Source organism: Prionailurus viverrinus, chromosome F1, assembly GCF_022837055.1.
Source record: "Prionailurus viverrinus isolate Anna chromosome F1, UM_Priviv_1.0, whole genome shotgun sequence".
In the NCBI taxonomy this organism is placed as follows: domain Eukaryota; kingdom Metazoa; phylum Chordata; class Mammalia; order Carnivora; family Felidae; genus Prionailurus; species Prionailurus viverrinus.
The window spans coordinates 59,556,530-59,584,320 of NC_062577.1; positions in this window are offsets into that span (position 1 = coordinate 59,556,530).

The following is a 27,791-nucleotide window of genomic DNA, read 5'->3' on the forward strand; positions in this document are numbered from 1 at the left end:
TAAGCAACCTCTTAAAAGTTTAGACTCCGGGACACTTCGGCCTTTGAAGTCCAGTTAACCTCTTGCAAAATGGAAGAAAATCTTCACTTCCTGTGGGCAGGTGGGAGGTCAGGGAGAATAAACTGAGGTTCCCCCGGGACTATCAGAAGTTGCCTGGGAGAGTCTCTAATACGGTCCTAGTCTCTTGCCAAAAGATCTCTCACCCTGATCACATCATCACTAGCCAGAGGACAGGGTTTCCCCAAAAGCGTTCAAGGTCTGGGTCCAGAAAGTTAAAATCAATTTCAGCAAAGCCATCCCCAAGAAAACACCAGGAAAGGGAGTCACATAAAGCTCTATTTCTAAGGACAAGTATCGTCAAGAAACAAACTTCCTCTCTGATAAGATGGGGGCTGTTCAATCTTACATTCTTGCCTCTAATCCTATCTGCATCCCAATCACCCTGATTTACTCTGTCACTGGGTGATGGTACAAAGGGAAAGATTGCAGATCCAATTAGCATAATATAGATAAGCAAATGAGGCCTAATCAATTATGGTTCACACTTGCTTTCATCACTGGTGCCAACAGTAGGCAAATTCACTGACAGTTCAAATGCGACATTTTTAGAAGCCATCAGTAAATCAATAACAAGTGACAGTAATTTAGATGCACACTTCGTTCTGCCTCCATTTCTGTCCAGGAGATGCAGCCTCACAACCCAGAGACACCTGAGCTCAGCAGTCAAAGCTTTTCACCACTCAAATCACACACGTCGGCCAACTCTGTTCACTTGACTCTCGGCACCTCAGCTATCTATATGACAACTTGCATGAAGGTTATGGTAGGTGTGGTGACTGGAAGCTTTTCTTCCATTTGCACTACATTTTTGGAAGAAGCTGGCCACATATATTTGTGAGAGACAATATCATCAAGCAATATATGCCCTGGGGCAGCTGACCCGAATTCTGATCCCGGCTCTACCGTTCGTTTCTGTTATAACCTTGGGGAAAATACCTTGGTCTGTCTGGGTTGTAACTATACCATCTGTTGAATAGCGGGGGTGGGGGGGGGAGGAGGTAATGTTTATACATACCTTTATTTGCCTCACAAGGCTGGATTGGGAATGAGAAAAGATGTCAATAGTGAACATACTTTTTATAAATATGAGCCTATTATTAGGGCTTCGAGAGAACTGAGCTTTAGGGTTCAAAGTAAAGACAAATGGTCTGTTCTCTTGCCTGACATTTACAGTCATTTTATTTTATTCCTATGGTATTCATGCCAAAAAAATCCCCACCTTAATATGACTTTCATAAAAAGGCAGAACAGGGATTTTAAAGTTCAGATTGTGTCGTGAAATAAAATCTGAGAAAGCCAGGGATGGCCAGAACCTCACGGGTCACCATCATCACCATCACCAGCACCCCTGATATTTCTGTAGTCCTTACACTTGGTGTAGGGCCCCCATATGCAGAGCTTGTCGCTGGGCTTCATGCTTCAGAAAGAACACTGAACAGCCACGAATCGATCAGGTATGGGTGATGCTGGAGACTGGCGCTCGCTTAAAAATCATCTTCCCTACTGACGTTTGCCACTCCACTCCTTTGGGGACATGTCCATTGGCCAGTTCTAAATCCAACAAAGCAACTGCCATTCACTTATAAGTCTCCACATTTTCCACAGGTCATCATCTCTGAAATTTACACTTCCCAGAACCACAACATCCCTGTAGCTTGTGCACTTAGTCTCATTATAACGTGCACTTAATGAATCCATAATGTCTCCGAGAGTTCACTGTTCCTCATTTTAAGTGTGAGTAAATTAATCCTTAAATATTTAATTTGAGAATCTAGAAAATAATTGTATTACAGTTTATTTGAAGACATTTATTGGGTACCTGACCATTGGCTGGTGTTACAAAATTGCTGTGCAGCAAGTCACTACAAAACTCAGTGGCCTGATACCTTGCCAAATATATATTTTTTTAACATTTATTTATTTTTGAGAGACTGAGAGAGACAGAGCGAGACAGAGCATGAACAGGGGAGGGGAAGAGAGAGAGAGACACAGAATCTGAAGTAGGCTCTAGGCTCTGAGCTGTCAGCACAGAGCCTGGTGTGGGGCTCAAACCGACGAACCGCGAGATCATGACCTGAGCCGAAGTCGGATACTTAACCGACTGAGCCACCCAGGTGCCCCTACCTTGCCGAATACATAAAGCAGTTAGTGCAGTACCTTGCACATAATATAAGCTTAAATGTAATGTTTTTGTTAAAGTGCGGTTAGTGAGTATTATATATACAATATAAACGTATTTGAAGTATGTGACATTTTTAAAGTGAAATAAATTGTTTTGCTTGTAAATTTAAGTACATTTTCAACCTCCAGTTAATATCCACAATGGATAAATTTCTTGGACTTCTGTTTGCAGCTTGACTCTTTTTCCAAATATGATCAATAAATGACTCAATCTCCCCCCCCCCCAAAAAAAAAGATTAAAAAAAAACAAAACTCAGTGGCCTGGAACAATAGATATTTATTTGCTACATGTCTGCCTTTGCATCTCAGCTGATCTTGACTGAGTTTGCCTATATGCCTGTTGGAAGGCCAAGGGGCTCTCCAGGTCTTGACTGGAGCATCTTACTTGGAGCCACTCTGCTCAGTATGTCCCGTATTCTCATCCTCATCCTGCGAATGGCTTCCTCATGTCATGTCAGAAGAGCAAGAACATGGAGGCCAGGCACACAAGCACTTTGCAAGTCTCTTCTCCCATAACATGTACCAACATGCCATTGGCCACAGCCAACTGCATGCCCACACTAAGGTGTGGAGAATTATGGCCTGCCCGCAGCAGGAGGGCCCTGTCAGCTTACATACAAAGTTATGGATATCTGTTGGAAAGAGCAGCTGGGGTCACTAATGTGAGCACCTTTTATCGGAACGTCTTGAGTCTCTTTCTATAGGAAATACAAACGTAAGTGGAAAGAGGTTTTGCCATGTAGAACCTTGCAATTTAGTAGTAAGCCTGAGAGCATTTCATGTAAGGGAGAAATTATACCTCATGGTAGGATGAGGAAGGCTATAAAGGTGTCATTTGAGACGGATTTCAATGAACAGGTAGGATGTGAACAAGCAAATAAGAAAATAGGAGAATATTTGATGTGGTGGAAATCTCCTGAGAATTAGCACACAAAAGGAAAAGCATGGTGATGTCCCAAAACATGATCAAAGTTCCTAGCTGGCTGTATATCAGGTGTGTGAATGGTGGTAAATGGCTAGTGCAGCCAGAAAAGGTTAAGTTCATGATTCTTGGGGTCTCAACTATATCAACAGAGATCTCATTTCTGTCGGTACATTGTCTGTGACCAAATTCCAACCAAACAATTAAGACACACACACACACACACACACACACACACACACACACACACAGCCATGGGCAAGAGATGTTTGATTGACTGATTACCAAGAGGCAGGCCTAAGTGATGCTCTGGGTGTGCCAAGGCTGAACGCCATTCTCAAGTTTTGTTTGTTTGTTTTTTAATTTTTTTAAATCTTTCTTTAGTTTTGAGAATGAGAGAGACAGAATGCGAGCGGTGGAGGAACAGAGAGAGAGGGAGACACAGAATCCGAAGCAGGCTCCAGGCTCCGAGCTGCCAGCACAGAGCCCGACACGGGGCTCGAACTCACATTCGTGAGATCATGACCTGAGCCGAAGTCGGACGCCCAACCGACTGAGCCACCCAGGCGCCCCCATCCTCAAGTTTTTAAAGGAACATTTCATCTGAGAACATCTGCATCTGCCTGAAACATATTTTCCCAGTGTAGTACTTGACTTTAAGCTGACTAGAGATATCAAACTTTCTTTCACAGATTCTTTGACATCCTTGAACATTATTGAACAAATGTCAGTTATGTCTATCTCTTGAATTGTGTCAATCTGAATTGAAAATGTGCTGACTTTTTTTAGCATCATCACTCCGTGTGTTTCTATGCCAGCAGCACAATTGGACGTGACTGGAAATATCGGTCACTGTTCCCTGGGATGTTCGAGTTAGCTCTTACATCTGCATTTCTGGGACCTGACCCTTTACCTCCACGCAGAATCACACCAGACAAATACAGAGACAACTAGAATTCTTTTGTGCATATACAAATACGGTCGCTGGTGATACGGCAGCGAATGATGCCATTAATACGATACAGTTTTGTAAGCGAAATAAGAAGTCTATGAATTTAAAGACGATGTATCATATTTCCTACAATATCATTCTAATGCACTCACTTATTTTGGTTGAGGGAAGAGTCCTCTTAATTCCCTGAAATTGGAATGATAAGATATTTTTTGAACCAGATACAATTTTAATTTTGGGAGTGCTATAGTGATTTTCACCCAGCGGCAACATGTTTTGAGGTAGAAGCTATGTTAATAATTGAACAGTAATATGGGGCGCCTGGGTGGCGCAGTCAGTTAAGCGTCCGACTTCAGCCAGGTCACGATCTCGCGGTCCGTGAGTTCGAGCCCCGCGTCGGGCTCTGGGCTGATGGCTCAGAGCCTGGAGCCTGTTTCCGATTCTGTGTCTCCCTCTCTCTCTGCCCATCCCCCGTTCATGCTCTGTCTCTCTCTGTCCCAAAAATAAATAAACGTTGAAAAAAAAAAATTTAAAAATAATTGAACAGTAATAAATCAGAATACCATATGCCATTCTGAACTGTTTGCCACTGTTCCTGTGCTGGACCGAGTGTTTGTATATCTTACCCGATTTAGTCTTCATGATGACTTATGGCAGTGGTGAGGTTGTCATCCAATTTTACAGATGGTAAGACTGAGGTGAGCTAACTAGCATGCCCAAGACCACACAACTGATAAATAGTAAAAGATAAATCTGTCTGACCCCCAATGCCATTCAGATGCCTTCAATGAGAAATTGAGTGTCTACTATATGCCAAGTACTATTCTAGGCTCTGGGGATCTTATGAACAAAACAAATAAAACTCGATGTCCTCATAGAACTTATTTTCTAGTCAACGTTATACATTTATATAAGTAGAATAAATACACAGAATCTCAACATTTCATGGCTTATTTTTCCTCTGAGATAGTAATCTATTTGTCTAATCTTCGATAACTAAATTATGAATTCCTTACATGCTGGAAGTATATTTTTTGGTTTTTACAATTTCCCTACAGCACACAGCAACGTGGTGATAAATTATGCCATTCAATAGGTACTTTTTAATTGATATATTTTTTGAGAACCACATCATTAACAAACCCTTGAGAAATCACCAGTTCAGGGCTGTTTTATTGTTCAAAGTTGCTGCTGATTCATTGGTGAAGCAGCAGGGAAGGTGATTAATCCCGGTCCCCGGGGCGTCTATATAACTTGCATTTCCAGATGTTGTGCTGACTGGAACCACTAGTGTCCAATGCCAACATCTAGAGGAAAACTAAAAAAGTATGTTCTCTGGACATTTCGCACCATATTGAAAAAGTCATTGTGTGAGGTTGACCCAATTCCTTATTCTGCCTGCATTTGTCTCTCCGTGTTTTGTCCTCCAGCACAGGGAAGAGCTGAAAGGAAGAGATAGGATGATACCTGACCTCGCTAACTGGTGCTGTCCGGTTTCTTTATTCTTTTTATTTATTTACTGCTTCATTCTGGGGGCTGCTGGCTCCGGCCTCTCTCCAGCTCCCTGTCTGTAGATATCTCTCACAGACTCTCCCCATCTTTCCGTCTTGTTATTCTCTCCTCCTGTCTTGCACCTGCCCAACCCCGGCCCTCTATCCCTCTGTCCGCATCTGTCCTAGTTCGTCTCTGTCCCTCCGTATGGCTGTCTCTGTCCCTCTCTGCCTCCATGTGCGGCTCTAGCTCTCATTCTCTCTGAGCCCCTGACTCTTCCTGAATTTCACATCCATTCACAATGGTTCACACTCTCTCTTCGTGTGTGTGTGTGTGTGTGTGTGTGTGTGTGTGTGTGTCTGTGTGTTTGCATATTTGTGTGTTTTTGTATCCTTTGGCCTATTTCTGTATTTCCAAATTTTTTTTAATGTTTTTATTTATTTTTGAGACAGAGAGAGACAGAGCATGAGCAGGGGAGGGGCAGCGAGAGAGGGAGACCCAGACTCTGAAGCAGGCTCCAGGCTCTGAGCTGTCAGCACAGAGCCCGATGCAGGGCTCAGACTCGTGAACCACGAGATCATAACCTGAGCTGGAGTCGGACGCTTACCCAACTGAGCCACCCAGGCGCCCTTATTTCTGTATTTTTAAACTTTGATCTCCCTTTGGGTATTTCTTATTCTGCTTGTCTTTCTCTGTGTGAATCTGCTTTTTCCTCTTTCTTCTCTCTCCTTTCCCTTTCTGTCTATTCTCTCATCGCCAGGCCCCACGTGTGTGTCTCTTTTTCTCTGTGTGAACGTGTGTGTGTGTTCATGTGTGTGTGCACATCTGGGGTCTCTGTGTTCATAAGGGCTGCCTCGAGGTCTCTGTCTTTATTTCTCAATGAGTCAATATCCCTCTTTCTCTTACTCGGTGTATATAGTTGCACACAATGGAACATTACTTGGCCATATTTTTTCAAAAAAGAAAACCTACTTTTTGCCCAACATGGATGGACTTTGAGGACATTATGTTCAATGAAATAAATGAGACAGAGAAAGACAAATACTGTATGTTCTCACATGAGGAACCTAAAAAAGCCTAACGCACAGAAGTAAAGAATAGATTGGTTGTTCCCAGGGGCAGGAAAGTGAGGGAAAAAGGGGATGCTGGTCAAAGGGTACAAACTTCCAGATATAAGATGAATAAGTTCTGGGCGTCTAATGTGCAGCATGGTGATTATAATTAGCAATACTGTACTACATCCTTGAAAGTCGTTAAGAGGGTAGATCTTAAATGCTATCACCACGCACAGAAAAGGTAATTATGTGACAGGATGGAGGTGTTAACTAACCTTATCGTGGTAATCACTCTGCAATCTACACACACATCAAATCATCTCGTTGTACATCTTTATCTTACATATGTTATGTGTCAATAATATTTCAATAAAGCTGGAACAAATACATGGGGTGGGCATGCAAGCAAGCAAGAGAGAAAAATTAATTGTCCTGTTTATTTTTAACAGATTGTCAAAAGGAGCCATGCCTTTATTTAATTATTTCATTTCTGGCATTTTGGCAAGCATAATGAGAAACAAAGGATTCTTTTTGATTTAAAACTTCAGTTACACCAATTTCTAATGAGAAAATTAAATAATCATTTCTTTCCTAGTCCTCACAGAGATGTTAAAGAGGACCAGTGATCCCTTGAATTCCAGCAAAATGGTAGCTGGAACAGCTGGAGAAACCCTTTCAGCTCAGAACACCTTTGGACTGAATGACAATGACAATGAAAACGGCGTATGTGAAATCTGGAAAATGCTGGAAAAGCTGGATTGGAGGGAAATTTAAATTAATGCTGATTCTTTTAATTAATCAAAAGAAAAAAAAGGTAAGAGCTGAGACAGATGAAACAGGAAGCAAACATACAATGGAAAGCATCAGCAAACCCAAAAGTAGGTTCCTTGTAAAGTCTAATAAAAACCTTTTGCAAAACCGATCACAGAGAAAGACAAGGACAGAAAGAGGAGGCCTCAAAACACAATATTAGGAATAAAAGAACAGAGTCACCGATGCACCAAAGATTAAATAGATAGTAAATAAATATTATGACAATTTTATACGAGTAAAGTGAGCTGATTATTAGAAATGTATTAGAAAAATAGAAAATTTTTAAGCCAATTTAGAAAAATCTTGTATTCAGCTAGGGCACATTGTGTTAATGTAATACAGGTCATATAAGTTATTAAATATCAAAACATCTACACATTAGCATCTAGGAGGCCCTACCTTGATCCCCAAGTGCCACCTGGACCACATTTGACCCTTCCTCAAGGATCCCATAAACCTCTCTATAATCCACCAACTAACGGTTAATTCTGGGGACAGTAGGCTCCCAGATCCTTCCAGGACTGTTGATTGATATCTACCCTGACTAGCCCAGTACCTGATCCAAATCACTAGTAAAACATTCTACCTAAAACCATTCATTAAAATGAATAACCAGTTAATAATCTACTCATCAAAAACATACCAGTTCCAGATGGTTTTATAGATGAGTTCCACCAAACATTTAAAAAATTGGCAAGTTCACACAATTTTTCACACACCCTTTGAGAGACTATAAAAAGAGGGAATATTGCTAATGCATTCTATAGGAATAATCTAGCTGCAAATTCAAATGAGACAAGAAAATTATAACTATATAAAAATTACGGACCAATTTCATTCATAAATTTAGATAAAAAATTATTGAGCACACTCTCAGAAAATCAAATTTAGCAATGTATAAAAAGATGATACATCGTTAGCAAATTAGACTTATTCCAACATACGTTCAGTATGAGAAAATGCATTTGTGTGACTTACCATATATAAAAAGACTAAAAAATATATATGGTCATCTCAATAAATACAGAAGAGTAATTTGATAAAATTCAGCTGATATTCAGGACTTCTAAAAATAGAATCTTAGAAAACTTGGAATAGATGTGATTTCCCTCATCTGGTAAAAAGTATATGCCAACAACTATAGCAACTCCATATTTCATGGCAAATATTAAAAGCATTCTTTTTCAAATTGGGAATAAGATTTAAAAGGCCCACTGTCATCACTTCTAGTCAACATTGCATTGGAGCCTAGATCTGATTACAGCTCGATCTGATTACAAAAAAATATATAATATGTATAAGGATTGGAAAAAAGAAAATTAAACTGTCATTATTTTCAAATGATTGTCTACATAGAAAAACAAAACAAAACAGAGATCAATTATTAGACTTAATAAAATAATTTAGCAGTGTTTCCAGGAATGAGATTAATCTGCAAAAGCTAATTGCATGGCTATAAAGCCTATGAAAGCATTATAAAACATTTTGCATATGTGTGTGTGTTTATGATGATAAAATGTACAAGGGACAAATGTATCCAAAGATGTGAAGACAAAAGGTTTAGGGCGAAAATGACGTCATTGAAATACGTTAAAGAAAGCTTAAATAAATTGAGAGATACGTCTTACTCATTCATGGGTGTCAATTCTCCCCAAATCATTTTTGCACTCAATTCAATTCCAAAGAAGATTCTGTTTTTTTCTGAGCAGATTTTAACACTTATAGCTAAGAAGCAAACTTTAAGAATAGCCAAAATGCTAATACAGAAGAAGGATAAGATTGGAATTTACTTTTTTTAAATTTTTTTAATGTTTATTTGTTTTTGAGAGAGAGACAGAGCATGAGCAGGGGAGGGGCAGAGAGGAAGACACAGAATCCAAAGCAGGCTCTAGGCTCTGAGCTGTCAGCATAGAGCCCGACGCGGACCTTGAATTCATGAACTACAAGATCATGACCTGAGCTGAAGTTGGATGCTTAACCAACTGAGCCACCCAGGTGCCCCAAGATTGTGAATTTATAATCAAGGATTATTAAAAAGTCTGGTAAAAAGCTGTGTCATTTGGGCTAGAGTAAGATACATTGACAACTGCAATCAAATGGAGATTCCAAAAACTGAATAGGTGACAGAATTGACTTTGTGAAAAAAGTCAATAAAGTAGACTCTACTCAATAAGTAATGAGGAGAAAATTAGTTAGCCCTGTGGAAAAAATAACATTGAATACCTATTTTCCACTATTTGCAAAGATCAGTTGCAGCTAGAATTATCAGTTAAACATGAAAGACAAAACTTAAAATTTTTCTTTAATTTTTTTTAATGTTTACTTATCTTGAGAGAGACAGAAAGAGAGCATGAGCAGGGGAGGGGCAGAGAGAGAAGGAGAGAGAGAATCCCAAGGCACCCAGGTGCACCAAAACTTAAAATTTTTAAAATAAAGTATCAGAGGAGATCTTCATGACTTCAAGGTAGAAAAAGATTTCTTAAACCAGACTCAAAAAGCAAAAATCATAAGAGCGCCTGGGTGTTAAGAGTCTGACTCTTAGTTTCAGCTCAGGTTGTGATCTCACGGTTTTGTGAGTTCGAGCCATTCACCAGGCTCTGTGCTGGCAGCATGGAGCCTGCTTGGGATTCTCTGTCTCCCTCTCTCTCTCTGTTCCTTCCCTCATGCTATCTCTGTCTCTCTCAAAATAAATAAATATATATTTTTTTAAAAAAGCAAAAATCATAAAGAAAGAAACTTAAGGATTCAACTCTATTAAAAATAGAACATACTTTGGGGCACCTGGGTGGCTCAGTGGTTACGTATTCGACTTCGGCTCAGGTCATGATCTCGCGGTCTGTGAGTTCAAGCCCCGTGTCGGGCTCTGTGCTGACCCCTCAGAGCCTGGAGCCTGTTTCAGATTCTGTGTCTCCCTCTCTCTCTCTGACCCTCCCCTGTTCGTGCTGTGTCTCTCTCTGGCTCAAAAATAAATAAATGTTAAAAAAAATAGAACATACTTTGAACAAAAGACACTATAAAGAAAGTGAAACGCAAGCCAGAGATTAAGAAAAATATTTTTTTTTTGTAAAACACACCACAATAAAATATTTGTGTTCAGAAAAAAAAAACACTACAATTTAAAAAGAAAAAGACAAAAGGCCAATCAAAAATTGGCAAAAGTCATAGACATGCGTTTTCCAGAAGAGAAAACACCAATGGTCAATAAACGTATGAAAGGTACTCATTTGATTAGTAACCAGTGAAATGCAAGTTAAAATCCCAGTGATACGCAACTACACAACCAACAGAGTGGCAAAAATGTAAGTGTTGGACAACACCAGAAGTTGGCAAGAATGTGCAGTGAAAAGTTTTATCCTCTGCTAACTGGAGGATAAATTGACTCCACTGATTGGAAAATAATTCAGTAAAAAAACTACCTAGGAAACTTGAAGATGTATAGAGCATACCAGCTAACAATTCTACTCCAGCAAACATAAAAGAATGTTCAGAAGTAATGCTTTCACAACAGCAAAGAAACTAAAACCGGCACAAATGCCCAGGAGGAAAAAAAAAAAGGATCAACAAATTGTTGTGTAAAATTGTTGTGAAAAAAACAGACACTACTATATGGTAAAAATGAGTGAATATAGCTCTATGTAAAAATTTAGATGCATCTCAAAGATATAGTATTGAGTAAAACATTCAAAATCGGGGGCGCCTGGGTGGCGCAGTCGGTTAAGCGTCCGACTTCAGCCAGGTCACGATCTCGCGGTCCGGGAGTTCGAGCCCCGCGTCGGGCTCTGGGCTGATGGCTCGGAGCCTGGAGCCTGTTTCCGATTCTGTGTCTCCCTCTCTCTCTGCCCCTCCCCCGTTCATGCTCTGTCTCTCTCTGTCTGAAAAATAAGTAAACGTTGAAAAAAAAAATTAAAACATTCAAAATCGGAGAACATAGGCAGTATGACTTCATTTATATGAGAATCAAACACGGAAAGCAAGTAAATAATATATTATTTAGGGAGACATACATGTGTGAAAGCGACAACAAGAATGATTTACACCCAATCCAGACTGTGGTTAGCGCAAGCAGGGAGAGAGGGGGCGTGATCTGTGAAGGACACACGGAATGTGAAGAGGTCCCAATGTTGTTCTCTTTGGTATGTGGTCTGATGGGTACATATGAGCTCATTTCAATATTTTTCTTTAAATTCTAAATATATGTTATATATCCTCTTCCCCGTGGATGATGTATTTCATAATAAAAAATTTTTAATATCATGGAAATCCCATGTTGGAAATATTTTAGAAGTCTCAAAAGAAACGCCCTGTGGATTGCATATCAAGGCATAGTAATTCAGGGTAAGGAATAAGCTCAGAGGAAATGCACAGAAAATACAACTGCTGGAAAAGAACCCCGTTACACAGACTGGGCAGCCAGGCACAGAAGTGAAATGCAATTTTAGAAGAGCCTAAATCTTGAAATAAAAAGAAAAGAAGAGAAACAACCATATTGGCTTCAGAGAGGAAATACAAATTTCCACTGGAGTGAGAATCTTGTGAGCAATGAAGCCACAGGATGGAATCCTTTGTGGATCTGTGTGTGGATGCTGGGAACACGCTGGGACGTCCTCCACAGGACTCAGGCATCCAGCACTGGCCTTGGAACAAGAACCCTGGAAGCCCGGTCTGCGGGGGGGAAAGGAACAGCTGGCCTGAACACCAGTCCAGGCGTGTGGGTTAACCCACAGCCAGTGGAAATAAACCCAAGGACCAAGCAGACAAAGGGAGGCAAGGGGGAGGTGCAGAGAGGGACCAAGAGAAGAAAGGAACTGACTAAATTAAACCAGACATCCATAGAAATTAAGCTTTATTAAAATGGTGCCATGGTTCTGATTCTTTTAATACTAATTTATTGGCTTGATAGATTCTCAGATCTGGAAGGGATGTTCCTTGTCTGTGGACAAAGAGTACCGTGAGGCTCCCCACATTCTCCTTTCCTTCCTTCCCCTCCCCAGCCTCCCAACCTCAAAGAAAGAGCTTTCTCCGTGTCCGCAAGGAGCCCCAGAAACTGCGCACCCTGAAAAGCCAAGTCCTGAGTCAGTGGCCCCAGCGATGGAGCGTAACCTATACTGATCTAGCTTCTGGCTTTACCATTCAGGAAACATTTCTTACTGTCAAATGCAACTGACTGAAATACATTTTGCTAAAGAGGATGTTTTACTACGGAGGCACTAAAAGCTACATGGGCCACATTTCTGCAAGATCTGTAAAGTTTAGCAGGAATTAAAGGAGAAATATATCAACATTTATGGAAGATTAATGAAAGACTGCCAAATGTGAAGCGTAATGTCCTTAAATTAGTCTGGGAAAAGAGAGATGGAATAAAACGTAGAGAGGGCAGGGATGAAATTCAGAAAGAAAGCTCCTAGGCGAACAGAGAAATGACAGACCAGGAGAAACTACGGTGTTTCGAGGGCTTTCCCAAGGAAAGGGACGAAGTGGCCCAGAGGGGACAGATCACTCGGGGGTCCACTGTCAGGGCTGGGTGAATGAAATGATGTGTTTTGTACTATATGTTCCCTGTTTAGTGTCTCATTCCTGTCTCACCGCACCAACGATCTATCTTACGCCAGGACATTTCATCAAAGATGTGTCATTTCTAGGGTGGGTAAATTGACCTTAGGATAAAATGAAAAATTCCAAACTTACTCAAAACAGTCAAACAGGAGCTCTTTTCCCAAGGGGGTTCTCGTAATGCACCCTGGGCCATTCCTGAGTGTTTTCTAGATGAGGTTGGGGAGGGACAGGGGGGTGGGGGAGGATCAGAGAGGCAGGGTAGGGGATAAATTGTTTTGCTTTAGGGTAAAGATAAATAATATCTTGGGGTTTTGAGTCAACAAAAATATTCATGGGCGTATAAGGTTAGAACCTCTGATAAATCAGAATGGACCTAATAAAAATACAAACTTAAGGCAGTTCATTTGAGTTCCCTGACTGCTATTTTTATTTACTTTTTTTGCAAATGCATTAAAAAGTAATAACTCCTGAGGGTCCTGAAGAGCAAATGACAAGTGACAAGCGAAAGTCTTTTGTCACTGTAAACAGTAACACTTCCAGAGCAGAGGACTCCTTTGGAGTCCAGACAACATATACTTTGTCATAGTTTAACTACACCATAAACTTGTTTTTTAAACCATATTCAGGGAGGTAACTATGTTCCCATGTGACCCAAAACAATACCACACACAAACTGTGAGTGCTCTCTGTATGTTTCACAATGTCCTTTTTGAAAAAGTTTATTTATTTATTTTAAGAGAGAGAGAGAGAGAGAGAGAGAGAGAATGAGCAGGGGAGGGGCAGAGAGTGGGGGAGAGAGAGAGAGAGAGAGAGAGAGAGAGAGAGAGAGAGAGAGAGTCCCAAGCAGGCTCTGTCCACACAGAGCCCGATGCAGTGATCCCATGAACCATGAGATTGTGACCTAAGCTGTGATCAGGAGACAGACACTCAACCAACTGAGCCACCCAGGAGCCCCACATATGTTTCACGATGTCCTAAGCACTGATTCATTCTGTACAAATCCCCCATAAAATGGCCATTTCTTTCTTCATTTACCAGAGGAAACACACAAGCCTTTAAGACACTTGCTTTTGACCTGCCAGGGTGGCTCAGTCGAACAACCGACTCTTAGTTCTGGCTCAAGTCATGATCTCACAGCTTCATGGGTTCAAGCCCCACATAGGGCTCTGCACTGGCAGTGTGGAGCCTGCTTGGGATTCTCTCTCTCCCTGTCTCTCTCCCTGCCCCTCCCCTGCTCGCACTATCTCTGCCTCTCTCAAAATAAATACACACATTAAAAAAATAAGTAAATAAAGAGATTTGCTTTTTTGCTCAAGGTCAAATAATGAAGGTAATGGGGAGGATGCCAGCCCAGTCCTGCCACTCAAAACCTTTGTGACCTTGTGAGAGTTCCTGGCCAAAAGAGAATGGCACCCTCCTCTTGGGATAATTAGGGGGGGATTTCATAGAGTGGCTGGCACTAAGTAAATAGACAAAAAAGTTCATTTATATTTTCATTAATGGTAGGAAGCAATCGTTTCTAGAACTTGGCTCCCACCAGTATTACCTGTAGGAGTTTTAGAAAAACACAAAGCAATGAGCTCTATTCCAGGTCTGTCCTACTAAGACAGAATCTCTAGAAGTGGGGCCTATGAATTGGTATTTTGAGAAAGGCTCCTCCCAAGGGATTCTGTTGCAGTAGGTATGGAGCCTGGTATTTAGAAACTCTTAATATTGGTGTTTTGGTCCAAAAACCAGGTCAGTGGAAGAGGCCATGAGGCTGTGGTGGTTGGAATATGCGTCCTGGGCACATGAACTCAATCTGCCCCTTGAGGGTACATAGGACACAGACAGGTGGGGAAAAGCACCAAGCACCGCCCAGTAAGTAGCTGCCTGGTCATGAGCACTGAATCCCCTCACATGAAGCTGGAGCCTCATCTGAGTGTCCTATATGGCTGGGAGAGACACAGACCCAACCCAGACTGTTCCATGTCTCACATAGGACGCATCGGGTGAGGACTTCTTGGGCCCAGAGAGAAGGTCGCTGAAAGCAGGGGGCTTGTAATAGCCAATTCAAAGTTCTCATGGTCCCGAAAGCCCATCTCTCCTTAAAACTAAAGTTAGGCAGGGTACGCAATCTCTGTAGGACTCAGAGCCCCCACGTAGGAAACGAGAGAGGTCAAATCAGATGATCATGTGGACCTTCCTACTCCAAAGCTGTATGAGTTTAAGACCTATTGATGTGGATACTTGAACTCTCCAAGTCTGTGTGTCCAGGGAGCCAGGTGTGTGTGTGTTGGGGGGGGGGGGGGGGGACCGGGGAGGCAGAGGAAGTGTGGACTTCTGTCTGAAGCTACTCTTCATAAAGCACCAGCAACATCAGGAAGCCAGATTCCAGTTGTCCAAAACCAGTTCCCTTTCCCCCTTCCCTGTGGACACTGGGCACCTGCCTTTGTCTCTGCCAGTGGCTTCTGTTGAAAACAAGACAACAGGCTCCAAGCAGAGAGTCACTTACCCCATGTCACCCCACGGAGATATGACTGTCTCTCCCGGAAATGGAATCCTAACCCTGCCGATCAGGAATGACTGATCAATGCTACTTACTTAGAGCATCAGCCCGATTGACCCCTGCCATCCCCTGAAGGAAAGTGACCCGCCAGAACCAGCCCACGCTTTGGTCCCGTCCAACTTCCTTGATTCTGTTTCCGGCTGCCTACGAGTACAGAACCTCCGAGCTCCTTTCTCTCTGCGGGACTGGGTGCTGCCCGATTCAAATCCATTTTCGCTCAAATAAGCTCTTAGAATTTCTAAGATGCCTCAGTTTATCTTTCAGCAGTTCCCATTAGGACTCCCTGAGTGGCTCCCTTAAGCATCTCCTCCCCACCGTCCCACCCCTACTTCCCAGTTCTCTCCTGTGTGTTTATCCTATTTAGAGCTGTTTGAGCTTGAGATTTGACCCTTCTTTTGTTCAGAAAATCAGCAACCTCCTGCCTCCTTGTATCCAGGCTGGTGGTAAATTGGGACTATTGTCTTCCTGAGTCCTTTGGAGCCACTCAGTTCTGGGAATCCATTGATGCTGTATTTGCATATGTATGTTAGTGAGCATCCAAACATCTCATCTGTTTTCTTCCTTTCCTCACAGTATTGATCATAGATTTTTCAGGGGCTTTATTGCTGGGTGCTCCTTGGTATCTGGCCCCAGCATGTAATACAGAGCCACTTCCTGGGGCTGAGAGAGAGAGGGGGGGGGAGAGAGAGAGAGAGAGAGAGAGAGAGAGAGAGAGAGAGAGAGAGAAGGGAAAGAGGAAAGGGAAGTAGTGCCCCCGGAAGAGTAGAAAGTTCCAAGAGCCTGTGCAGCCCTACACCTTGACTGAGACTTAGAGGCAGTGGGGGATGGGGGAAGGGGAATGGGGGGGTGCGGGGGGGGGGTGCTTTCCCAGAGGTCCTAGACCTCCATCCTTAGCAGGAGTAAACATCATGGCCATTATGTTTATCATGAAAAAGGCCTTTCTGGATGGCAGGACCTCAGTGACTTTATTCCCCCCAAATCAGAAATGATATTATTTTTACCCCAAAACTAGAAACTGTCACCCACTGCATTTGTAGGACCAAAATTAACTAGTTTACTCCTTTGTCCACTTAAATGAACACAGAACTGGCATGCCTGACACAGAGCTGTGAATGGGCGAGACAATTATGCCATTAGCAAAAGTGGGGAGGGGAGGCACATGGCTATTTGTGAAAGAAAAACAAATCTGTAGAAGGCACCAGACTAGGAGTCTGAGCTGTGTGTACCCCAGACCTGGCTCTGGGGCTCCAGAGGTAAGTGAGCTTGGCCCCAGGCTCTCTCCTCGGGACCTTAGCTGCCTCACAATTATGGGTAAGTTGTAAAATCTCTAAGCTCCCCTCCGTAGTTTCAAGGGGGGAGTCTCTGGGTAGTCACAGTGAGAGCTCATGTTCCAGTTAGGTTCCAGGCACGGGGGCTAAGCATCAACCAGATGTGGCAAGCAACCAGAAAGGGCACATTCAGGACCGAAGGTCACGTCCTCTAACTTCCAGGCTTGTGTTTTGCTCACTCAAGACTTCGCTTCACACCTCCTCCCTTTGAGAGTCCCCTGACCCGGTCGTCACAGGGGTCTGGTGTCACTGGCACGAGCTGGAGGGATACGTCAGCCCCTGAGTGATGACTCCCTTACCAGGAGCAAAAGTAGGGGCACAGCAGAAAAGGACGGACACATAAGGAGCAATCCAGGGAATCGGGTGTTCTTAGGAATAAAACTTAGACCCTCAAGGACAAGAAAAGGATCATTTTAATGTTTCAACCTCCCTCCCTTGGTCTCGGGCACAGCACCTGACTCACCAGTTTCCAGGAACACACAGCTGGGGGCAAGCCCTCTGTCCCAGAGGGGCCACCATGTACCAGAACTGTCTCCTTGGATTCCCCAGAGCAGTGGGGCCGGAGCAGTTCCCTGGGCCATCCTCATAAATGGGTCACTCCCTCCTCCTTCTGTACCTGTTTCACAACTTACCAGCATGGTTTTATGTTGGGTCGCCAATCAACCTTAAGTCTTTCGCCATCATATCTGCCCAGTGAAATCTCAGTCCTGTGAAACGCAGCCATCCACTCCCACTACATCTGCACCTAAGAAGCTGAATGCCGCTGATGGGAAACACACGCACACGCACGCACACGCACACAACTGCTTTCCTTTTATTTGGGGGTCGTTGTTGTGGCCATCCTACCCTGAAGACAATTCAACTAGCGCCCAGGCGAATTCACTTGCTCCTTCTCCACAACTTGGAGTCCATTCTTCCTCACTCTAGTACTCCCCCACTCCCGCAAATACCCCCTTTGGCTCTTCCACCATCCATTCCTTGCTCTCCACTGGATCATGACCATCAGCATACAAACCTTAACATCATGCTTTAATATCATCTGTCTCAGAAAGGAAACAAGCCAAGTCCCCTCAACCCTGATTTCCAGCAGCTTCCATCGCATTCCTTCACTCCCGTTGGTAGTCAAATGCCTCAAAAGAGCTGCGTGTGCCCACGGGCTCTCCGTCCTCACGTCTCCTCCCCTCCTCAAGTCACTCCTTGGGCATTGGCCCACATCTCCAAGCCCTTCAGGGCGTTTCAAGGTCAACAATAACTTGCATGTTGCAAGTCAGATTGCTGTGTGCACCTTATTCAAATTCGGCCCAGCATTTGACTCAGTTGGCCACACCCTCTTTCTTTTAATACCTTCTTCCATGATGCTTTAGAATATCACCTTCACCCCATCTTCCTCTGACTTCACTGCCTTCTCAATCCCTTCACTGACATCTCTTTTCTCTGCAACAGCCTTAAATGTGATAGTGCTCACAGAACCTGAAGAATGTGCCCTGTGCCTTGCTCTACGTTTCTCCTCAGATGATCTTCCTGGGTGCTATAAATAATATATATATATATTTTTTAATACATATTAATAACATATAATCGTTATGCTTTCATATATATGTATATACATATACCTATACGTGTATATAGGTGTGTGTGCAAATATATTTTTTTTTCAGAACTTCCAAAAACATGTCTCCAGGCTGGACTTGTCTACTGAGTTTGTAAATGTAAGCGTTCATTCGGCAACCCCGCCCCCCCTTAGATGTCTGATGGTACCTCGAACGGGACACAGCCACAACACAGATCTTACTGGCCTACCCGCCTTAGCCTTCCTCACCTTAGTGAACAACAGCATCATCCACTCAGTTGTTAAGCACAAAACCCAGCCGTTATCCTTGGTTGCTGTTTTTCCTTCATGCCCCACGTTTAATTCGTCAGCATGTAATGTCAAAAACAAGTATTTCCAAAATATATCCAGGACTCAGTCACTTCCCACTACCTTCTTTGTAATGACTTGATTCCAGAGTGAGTGGATGAATGAATAATGTGATGGTACCTACAGAGAAAAGAGTGTTTGGGAAAATATTTTTCATTGTTCCCCTGGTGTGATGTCAGATCAGCATGAAGAGAGAGTTTATGAGATGTGAGCTCCGATATCTATATGCATCCTGGAAGAGGGGTCATGCCGTTGCCATAATTCATCGGGGCTTTGGCTGAAAACAAATTAAAAATTGAGTCGAGGCAGGTTCACAAAGAAATGTTCAGAAGTTTGGAACCCTGTTCTGTTTAACCTTATATTTCTGTATACTGCTGATATCGGGCTCTTTAGAAGGATTGACTTTCTTTCCTGAGGTTTAGTTAAGACAGCATTCTGACACTTCTATTTCCAGAAAACTTAAAGATACAGAGACTAGATTTACCCTCTCTGCCGAAACAAATACATACACAATATATGAAACAACAATTTTGAAAACATTGTATATCAAGCAACAAAGGACAGGGCAATCTCAGAAATAGGAAGCAATCTGAATAAGTCCCTGTGGCCGTCCCAGTCAGTCGGCAAGGAATCCCGGTGACCTTTTCCGATAACAGTGATTAACACGCATATACGACACTATGTGCCTAGCACTGCTGTGAGTACTTTGTGTATAAGGTCTTAGTCTCTGCCTCTGTTTCCACGCGGCCTTCCTCCCTGGGAGCTGTTGTCATGAACTTTGTGACTTCTTCACATTGCTGCAGCCTTGAAGATTTTGCCCCATCCTCTCCCACATCTTTCTCAGCTCTGCCAACCCCCACCACCTGCCACACACTCAAGAAATCTTACTGACAGAGGCAGAGACTGGAGTTATGCAGCCACAAACCAAGGAATTCTGGGACCCACCAGCAGCCAGAAGAGACAAGGAAGAACTCTTTCCTGGGGCATCCAGAGAGAGCACGGTCTTCCTGACACCTTGATTTCAGACTTCTAGGCTCTTCTTACAGGGGAATAAGTTGCTGTTTGTGGTATTTACCAAGTTTGTGGTAGTTAATTACAGCAGCCTTGGAAAAACAGTACAAATTTGGGGTTTCAGTGCCTGGAGCTAAATTCGTTTTGCCCGAGGGTTTTTAAAGCTATCTATCTCTGAGCGCCCCAGACTGGTCCGTGTTGTTTGGTTCTTCTAGTGGTTTTCTAGTGTTCCAGAGCCATACAGAAGGATGTGGAGCTACGGTTAGTGGGTTGTCAGAGTTTTTTAAGACAGCAAGAGGAGCACCACAATCTTGCAAACAAAAGCTTTGACTTGGCCAACAGTTGGCCTCGATGGTTGGATTAAATGGTTCTACAATTGGCTCATTTTCCTCTACTGTCACCAGGGACCACATTTGAAAGTAGGAAGAGAATATACAGCTCTTTGGCTCTTACTCTTCTTCCACAGAGCAGTACCTTTCTTTTTTTTTTTTTTTTTTTTTTTTTAAGGTTTTTATTTATTTTTGGGACAGAGAGAGACAGAGCATGAACGGGGGAGGGGCAGAGAGAGAGGGAGACACAGAATCGGAAGCAGGCTCCAGGCTCTGAGCCATCAGCCCAGAGCCTGACGCGGGGCTCGAACTCACGGACCGCGAGATCGTGACCTGGCTGAAGTCGGACGCTCAACCGACTGCGCCACCCAGGCGCCCCGAGCAGTACCTTTCTTTAGCTCTATGATCTCCGGTTAATACCTGGTTCAGTCTTTATGTTGTGACTCAGTAGTTTTCGGCATATTCCATACTTCGCTGACTTCCGGTCAAGATAGCGTTGTGAAAACTACTCTTCTGGACAAGTTGGATTAACAAGGACTGATTTACTCTCCTCTGGAAACAAATGAAATACCACGCGAAATACATGAGACAACGTAATTCAAGATGTTAGCTGTGAGACAACAGAGGAGTAGGAAACCTTGGAAACATGAAGCGAATGAACTAAGTCCTACGATTTCCCCAGATTGCTTCCTGGATACAGTACCTGGGCTACAGCATAGGGAGAGGGAGCCTGGACTGACAGTCTCTAGGGTGAAGAAGTGAAGCTAGAAGTACAGTTAGGCTAAGGCAGCTAGAGTTTTCAGGGAAGAATCTCAAAGGAAAGAGAACTATGTGGGGACGGAACATGGAAATCTGCAGAGTCCTCTTAAGTCTTTAACTCACTACTGATCAACAGCTATGTTTATGGAAAGTAGCAAAACCCGGGGAAAGAGGGACCTGAAGGATTAGAAGGACCAATTACTTATCCTCAAACAGAGCCAAGAATATTGCCTGTTCCCACCAGCCAGAGTAGAAAATCTCCTAATTGATGGGCCATCAAGTGGAGTACTCAGAAGAGTCTGTCTCTGCTGTGGGGAAAAATCAGGCTAGACTAGACATGTTTCCACCCACCCTAAGAAAGCTTAAATGCAAGATCCAAAAGATTTAAACTATTTCTGAATAATAAAACTGCTTTGCAAAACAAAGTTCAAGAAGATACTTTCAGGAGTACAAAAGCTATCATGCAGAAAGTAACAACCACAGAGTCCGGCATTCAGTCAAAAGTTCCCTGATGTAAAAAAAATCAGGAAATGTGACCCATAATGTAGATAAAGAAATCGACTGCAACTGACCCAGAAATGACACAGATGATATAATTAGTGTACAAGTCATTACAAGAATATTTAAAATGTTTTTGTAATTTCAAAAAACTAGAAGAGAGATTGAAACCGTAAGTTAAGATGTGGAATATGGTTTTTACAAAGACATAGATTGGCCTTTCAGACACAAATTTACAATATATAAAATGGAAATTAATTGAATGGAATTGACAGCAGATTATATATTTCGCTTAGTAGCCAAGTCCTACTAAAATGGAGGTTGCATTATTTAAAAACGAAAGAGAAGTTAAGGGGAGCTTGGGTGGCTCAGTTGATTAAGGGTCAGATTCTTCATTTTGACTCAGGTCATGATCTCCTGGTCTGTGGGTTTGAGCCCCATGTGGGGCTCTGTGCTGATGGCATGGAGCCTGCTTGGGATCCTCTCTCTCCCTCTCTTGGCCCTCCCCACCTCTCAAAATAAATAAATAAACATTTTTTAAAATAAAAATAAAAATGAAAGAGAAATTAAAAGGAGGATACACTGATGGGCTCTAGACCCCAGAAGAAGAGTAGAGAAGGCATAGTGAAATGTACATTTAAAGAATTAATATCTGATTACTCTTTGTACTTGAGAAAAGCCCCGAATCCTCAGAAGGCAGACAGATCCCCTCTGAGTCCTTGATCAGAAGGCCTAGTATGATTTTGAATTTTATTGTAACCCCTCTGACGTTTTATTCCACAGCGTGCCATGGGTTTCATTCTTTCCCCAGTGGCTCAATATGGGAAATAACTTGTTAAAAGAATTAACACAGTGCCTGGCACATAAGGGCTAAATAAACATTAGTTCTTTTCACTATCGTTATTATTTTCTACACCAGATCTTGTTTTCTTTCTAACAGTCTACACTGGAAACTAAACTGTGTTCATCACAGGAGTTAGAAATAGCAAATAAATGTCTTCAGCACAGAGTTTCTTTCAAAGTTCTAGGCTCTTTTCAACTATATAGTTTTTTACATCGGCCCCTAAATGTCAACCTGAACTCAAGATCTTCCCCCCTCCCCCCACCAATTAATTCTTGCTTCTCTTCCTCCTCCTCCTCCTCCTTCTCCTCCTCCTCCTCCTCCTCCTCCTCTTTCCTTCTCAGTGAAAACTATCACCCACCCAGTTTCCCAAGCTGGGGAGGGAGGAGGTCTCTTCCAGTCATTACCATGCTTAGTGGACTCATACATCCCATCCCCACTGAAAGTCCACCATTCAAACCTACATCACTTCCCAGGAAGTCTAAGGATCTGCCTTCCAACATGTCCCCTGTCCCCTGTCATGACGAGAACAAACTCATTTTCTACACTGTCCCGGGGTCTTCTTTCTGAAACATGTATCTAATTCTATAACTCTCTTGCTTAAAATATTTTACTGGAGTCCCACATTTGCTGGATAATGTCTAAACGCCCTGACATATATGCAAAATCCCTCCTGAATTGGCCTTAGCCTCCCTCTCTTCATCCTCCAGAACTGCCCCGCTCATGCAGGGTAAGTCTGGGCAGTAGGCAGGAGACATATTCTTTTTCTTATTCTACTGATGTTTATATATGGCATTGTGGCTTGTAGCGGATGAAAACTGAATCTGGCCGGCACACCATCTCCCCCTCTGGACCTTTGCTTCATCATCTGTGTGGGAAAGAGTTTGGACTCAATGTTCTTTCCAACCATAGCACAGAGCGCTTCTCTATTCATTACTAACAGTAATCCGTGTCTTATGTTATATGCAGTGGAAAACTTTCTGAAGGTGGCGATTAATAGATGGGGGAAAAAGGTCACCGAAGAAAAATGTACTTATGTATCTTCAAGGGTGGAATAGCCTCTCATCCCTGTAGAATGGTTTACAGGAGGCTCTGCTCTGTGTCTGCACATAATAAGTGCTCAACAAATGTTTTTCAAGTAAATGAAGTCTACGAGCACTTTACGCCTTCCCAGCTTACAAAGCACTTCATTCTACATTCAATCGTTTGACTCCACAATAGCCTCACAAAGTGGCTGCAGCAGCTATCTCAATTCCGTTTTCTAGACCCAAGAAACCGAGCCTCAGAGCGTTTAAGTGACTATGCCAAGGTCACAGAGCCAGTAAATGGCAGAGCCAGGTCTCAAACTGAGGGCTTTTAGCTCTGAATCCTGTGTGCTTTCCCTGGCATTATGCAAGCCTCGTAATTCTAAGATACAGTCCTGAAATAACACAAAGGACTCATCCAGGCTCCTTCTTTGTTCCCTTGACCTCATTAAAGCTTTAAATGGAACTTGTCCTCACAAACTTAGGGCGCACCATCAAATCCGTCTGAGTTTCTAGGGCACGTCGCAACAGCTTGCTTTAATCTAATAATTGGCTGAAGTAGAACCACAGAAAGGACATAAAAAAGGCAAATTGTTATTTTTCAAAACCAAGCCATTCCCCTGCTTAAAAGGTTCACAGCGTTTTCCTTTTCCAAGAAAATATTTATCCCTCTAAAAGATTTCTTCCCGTTAACAATATTTTTACAGCCTTTGTGATACTTTTACAGCGTTTTAGATGCTACCTAAATACTATATATTTCAGGAATGGAACCATTACATTAAGAACGCTGCATATGTTTAAAAGTGTCTTTTATGAGGTTTATTAAAAGAAGCCATAAATTTCTGAGAAAGGTTTAAGCCATATTACATTGATCTCACTTCTCATTTAAACAAAATGTAAAATTTAAGTAAAACCTTGATGTGGAATGTAAACTCGCTCATATACCCTGAGCTTACTCATTCACACGTGCCACCTCTGAAATATTAAATCATCTATGAACCACTCCATTTCTTTGAGTGTTTTCCAATCACAACAAATAGCTTTCCGGTGATTGCTTGTACCTGTTGAGTTTCTCAGATTCATTCACCGTGAGTGAGGTGCTGGCAGCTGGATACAAAGTAGGTTTTTAAAACCACTCTTGGCGATCTGCAGCCCAGGATAGCTCTTCCGGTGCCGTGCCCTAAAGTGAATTCATATGCAAAAGGTAGGTACTGTGATTATCCCCATTTTATAGATGGAGACACTGGGGCACGCGGAAGCATGGAGCCATTTCCCGAGGTCACCTAGCTCATAAGGCATACTGTCAAGATACGAACCCAGCCAGTCTGGCCCCAGATGCCCGCAGCCCAGGCTTCGCCGCGAACCTGACACTCTTCTGCCTTCTCCTTCGTAAGGTGGGTATGAGGATTAGATGAGATAACACACACGCATCATTTAATACAGGGCTAGACAGCACTCAACAGGATGAACCATCACTAACATCCACCTTTATCACTATTAGCTAGTGTACCTTAAGGCTGGTTGTTATTTTAGCAGGGCCTTCCTTTACCAGGGCCGAGGCAAATTGTATTGTGTGCCCAAAATTACCCTCGTAGCCTGGCCCCTGTGAAATGAAGTGGGCGCTGATTGCCTAGCAAGGAAATAGAAGTCACAGAATGAACGATATAGGGGGAAAGGGTGGTTCCAACATGGGAGCATTTAGGACTCCTTTTATAGGGTCTTTGGGCCTTTGTGGCACCCGCACACAGCCTCCTTGAATTTGAGAGGGGCACCTCATCTTTCCACCCAAATCCCCAGACCCTCAATTCAGAGCAGTTGCTATTAGTTGTGCCTTTGAGGTGTTATACTTGGATGGGCATTGCTTCTTCTATCTGGAATGTTCTCCTCTCCCTTCTCCCCATGAAAAACTCCCATTCATCCTTCAACGCAAAGGTCCAAATTCCCCTTCTTTACAGACTTTATTGACACTTCTTAAAAAGTATATTTAAAAGAGCGTATTATACCTACACACTCGCAGGTCTATTCCTCCCACTCACGTCTAGACTGGGAACTGTTTGAGGAAAAGGACCATGCCTTATTCACCTCTGTATCCCTTTCACTAAGTCTGGTCCAAAGGAAGTTTTCTGTACGAGATCTGATAAGAAGATGAGTGCACGATGACCCCTGTGGTGTCTGCCCACCTATTTCACCCCAAGGGCTGGTCATGTCAGCACCGAGAGCCAGAAAGAAAATCACTCACCCACTATGCCATGTCTGAGCTGAGATCTATGGAGATCATGGAGCAAAACCTGAGTCGCTGAACTCCGACCTTTCCCGGTCCACTGAAAACAGGGCTATAGGTTCAAACTTAGTTGCCATAAAGCCAGCCCCAGTGATGCTGCCTCTTGCTGCCTGAAGGTGTTTCCTGTGCCACAAGGTCCCCAGGTCCCCGTCTTGAGTTCCTCTTAAAGTTAGATCTTCGCGGCTTCTGACAACCATTAGTCACATGCCTTCTCAGAAATGGTTTGAAACACTTGGAAATTAATAGGTGCTCCCCGACAAAACCTAAGCCAAAGAAATCAAATCTAGGATTTCTAGGAAACAGAAAGAAAATTGCTTCCATCAGAGAGCCACTCTGGAAAATATTTAAAACTTCCAAGTACGTCTAAAGACTTAGGAAAGGTGATCGTGAGCCCTGACCCCTGTACATTTCACAGCCTACTCACGCTCTGCTGTATTTTTGTATTTTGAAAAGAAAGCCTTTTGTGTACCAGTTTCCTGAAGGGATCCTCAAGTGGTAGACTTGAACTCAGACATCTCACCCAACTCCCTATGTAGCAGTGACATCTACTGGGGAATATTGTCACTTCGGGGCTTCTACGTTTGTATTGTACTAAGTAACTTTAAAAAACCGTTAACTCCTTCGATCTTTGTAACAACTCTCTGATCTACATTTGCTCATGAGGAAACTAAGATTCAGAGAAATGGAATAAGTGACCCAAGGTCACACAGCCACCATGCGGCCGAGCTGAGATTTGAACCCAGAGCGATGTGACTCCAGGGTCTGTGTTCTTAACCGTGAAGACCTATCGCCTCCTCTACTGTTCAGCTTTCGCACTTTGAACGTGTCCACGATCTAGCATTTTGCACGTTGTTGCTTCTGAACTCACGTGAGTATATGCCTGTGTCCCCCGGCAGCCCTGTCCTTCTCAGGGCATCACCTGTGCCTCGTCCATGTTTGTCACGTTGGTACCTGGTGCAGTTCCTGACACAGAAGAGGCACTTCATCAACAGCTGTTGAATAATGTTGCATCAGTGAACGAATGAGTGAGCAAAGGTCCTAGTGGATGTGGAGGGTAGATACGCGGTAGGGAGAGAGAGACAGTAAGGGACGCTTGGCTGCTCTCTGCAGAGCCTCTATCCTTCCCACTGTGGCTTTCAGAAACACCCAGAAATGAGAGCAGGAGTGTCTAGAGCACAAGTCTGGTCATCCTTGAGACTTTTAGAGGCTCCGCCTGGCTTTCAGAATTGAGTCCACGTTTCCCAGCTTCCAGACTTTGGCATCGCCTTGGGCTACAATACTCCTCTTACCCCGCAGCCTGCTTCCTCCTTTGCCGGAGAAACTTGTATTCATTTTTTAAGATTCAGACATCTCCTCCGGGAAGCTTCCCAGAGGTGCCAGTCGGGGCTGTAAAACAACAACGTCACGGGCAGAGGAGGTGTTGTGTGGTGCAGTTAAGTGGCCTGGGACTGAGCCAGCCTGGCCTTTGACTAGGTACATGACCTTGCGCAAGTTACTTAATTGTTCGGCACCTCGGTTCCCCCCATTTTCTAAACAGGATGATGTCGGTAGAGCATCTGACTTAAGCTCAAGTCATGATCTCGCAGTTCATGAGTTCGAGCCCCGCATCAAACTATCTTCAAGAAACTAGAGGCACGTGGGTGGCTCAGTCAGGTGAGCGTCTGACTTCGGCTCCAGTCATGATCTCACGGTTCATGAGTTCGAGCCCCACATTGGATTCTGTGCTGACGGCTCAGAGCTGGGAGCCTGCTTCGGATTCTGTGTCTCCCTCTCTGCCCCTCTGCTACTCATGCTCTGTCTCTCTTTCTCAAAAAATAAATAAACATTAAAGAAAATAAGGGTCTTGACAAAATAGGATAATGAAAAGAGTATCTGCTTCACAGCGTTGGAAGTATTGATGGAGTGAAAAAATGTGAGAAAAATCCTAAGAAATGTAAACCTCTCCCAGTGGCTGTGCACAGAAAGAGAAATTTCAGTGTTTGTGGTGATTATCATGATTGCGGTCTATTTCCTCCTTTCTTTTCCGACCAGGCAACGAGCAACTCAACTAAGACTGATTCTGCAATGTCTGTCTAGTGGTCTGTGTATCTGCCCTCCGTGGGTCCCATCGTCCTGCAAGACAATGCAATGTCTGCAACTAAGACTGATTCTGCAATGATTGTGCAGGGCCTAGAAAGTGCCCACTAGGAAAAGTCATGTGTAGGAGAGGGAGAGAGAGGGGCAAAA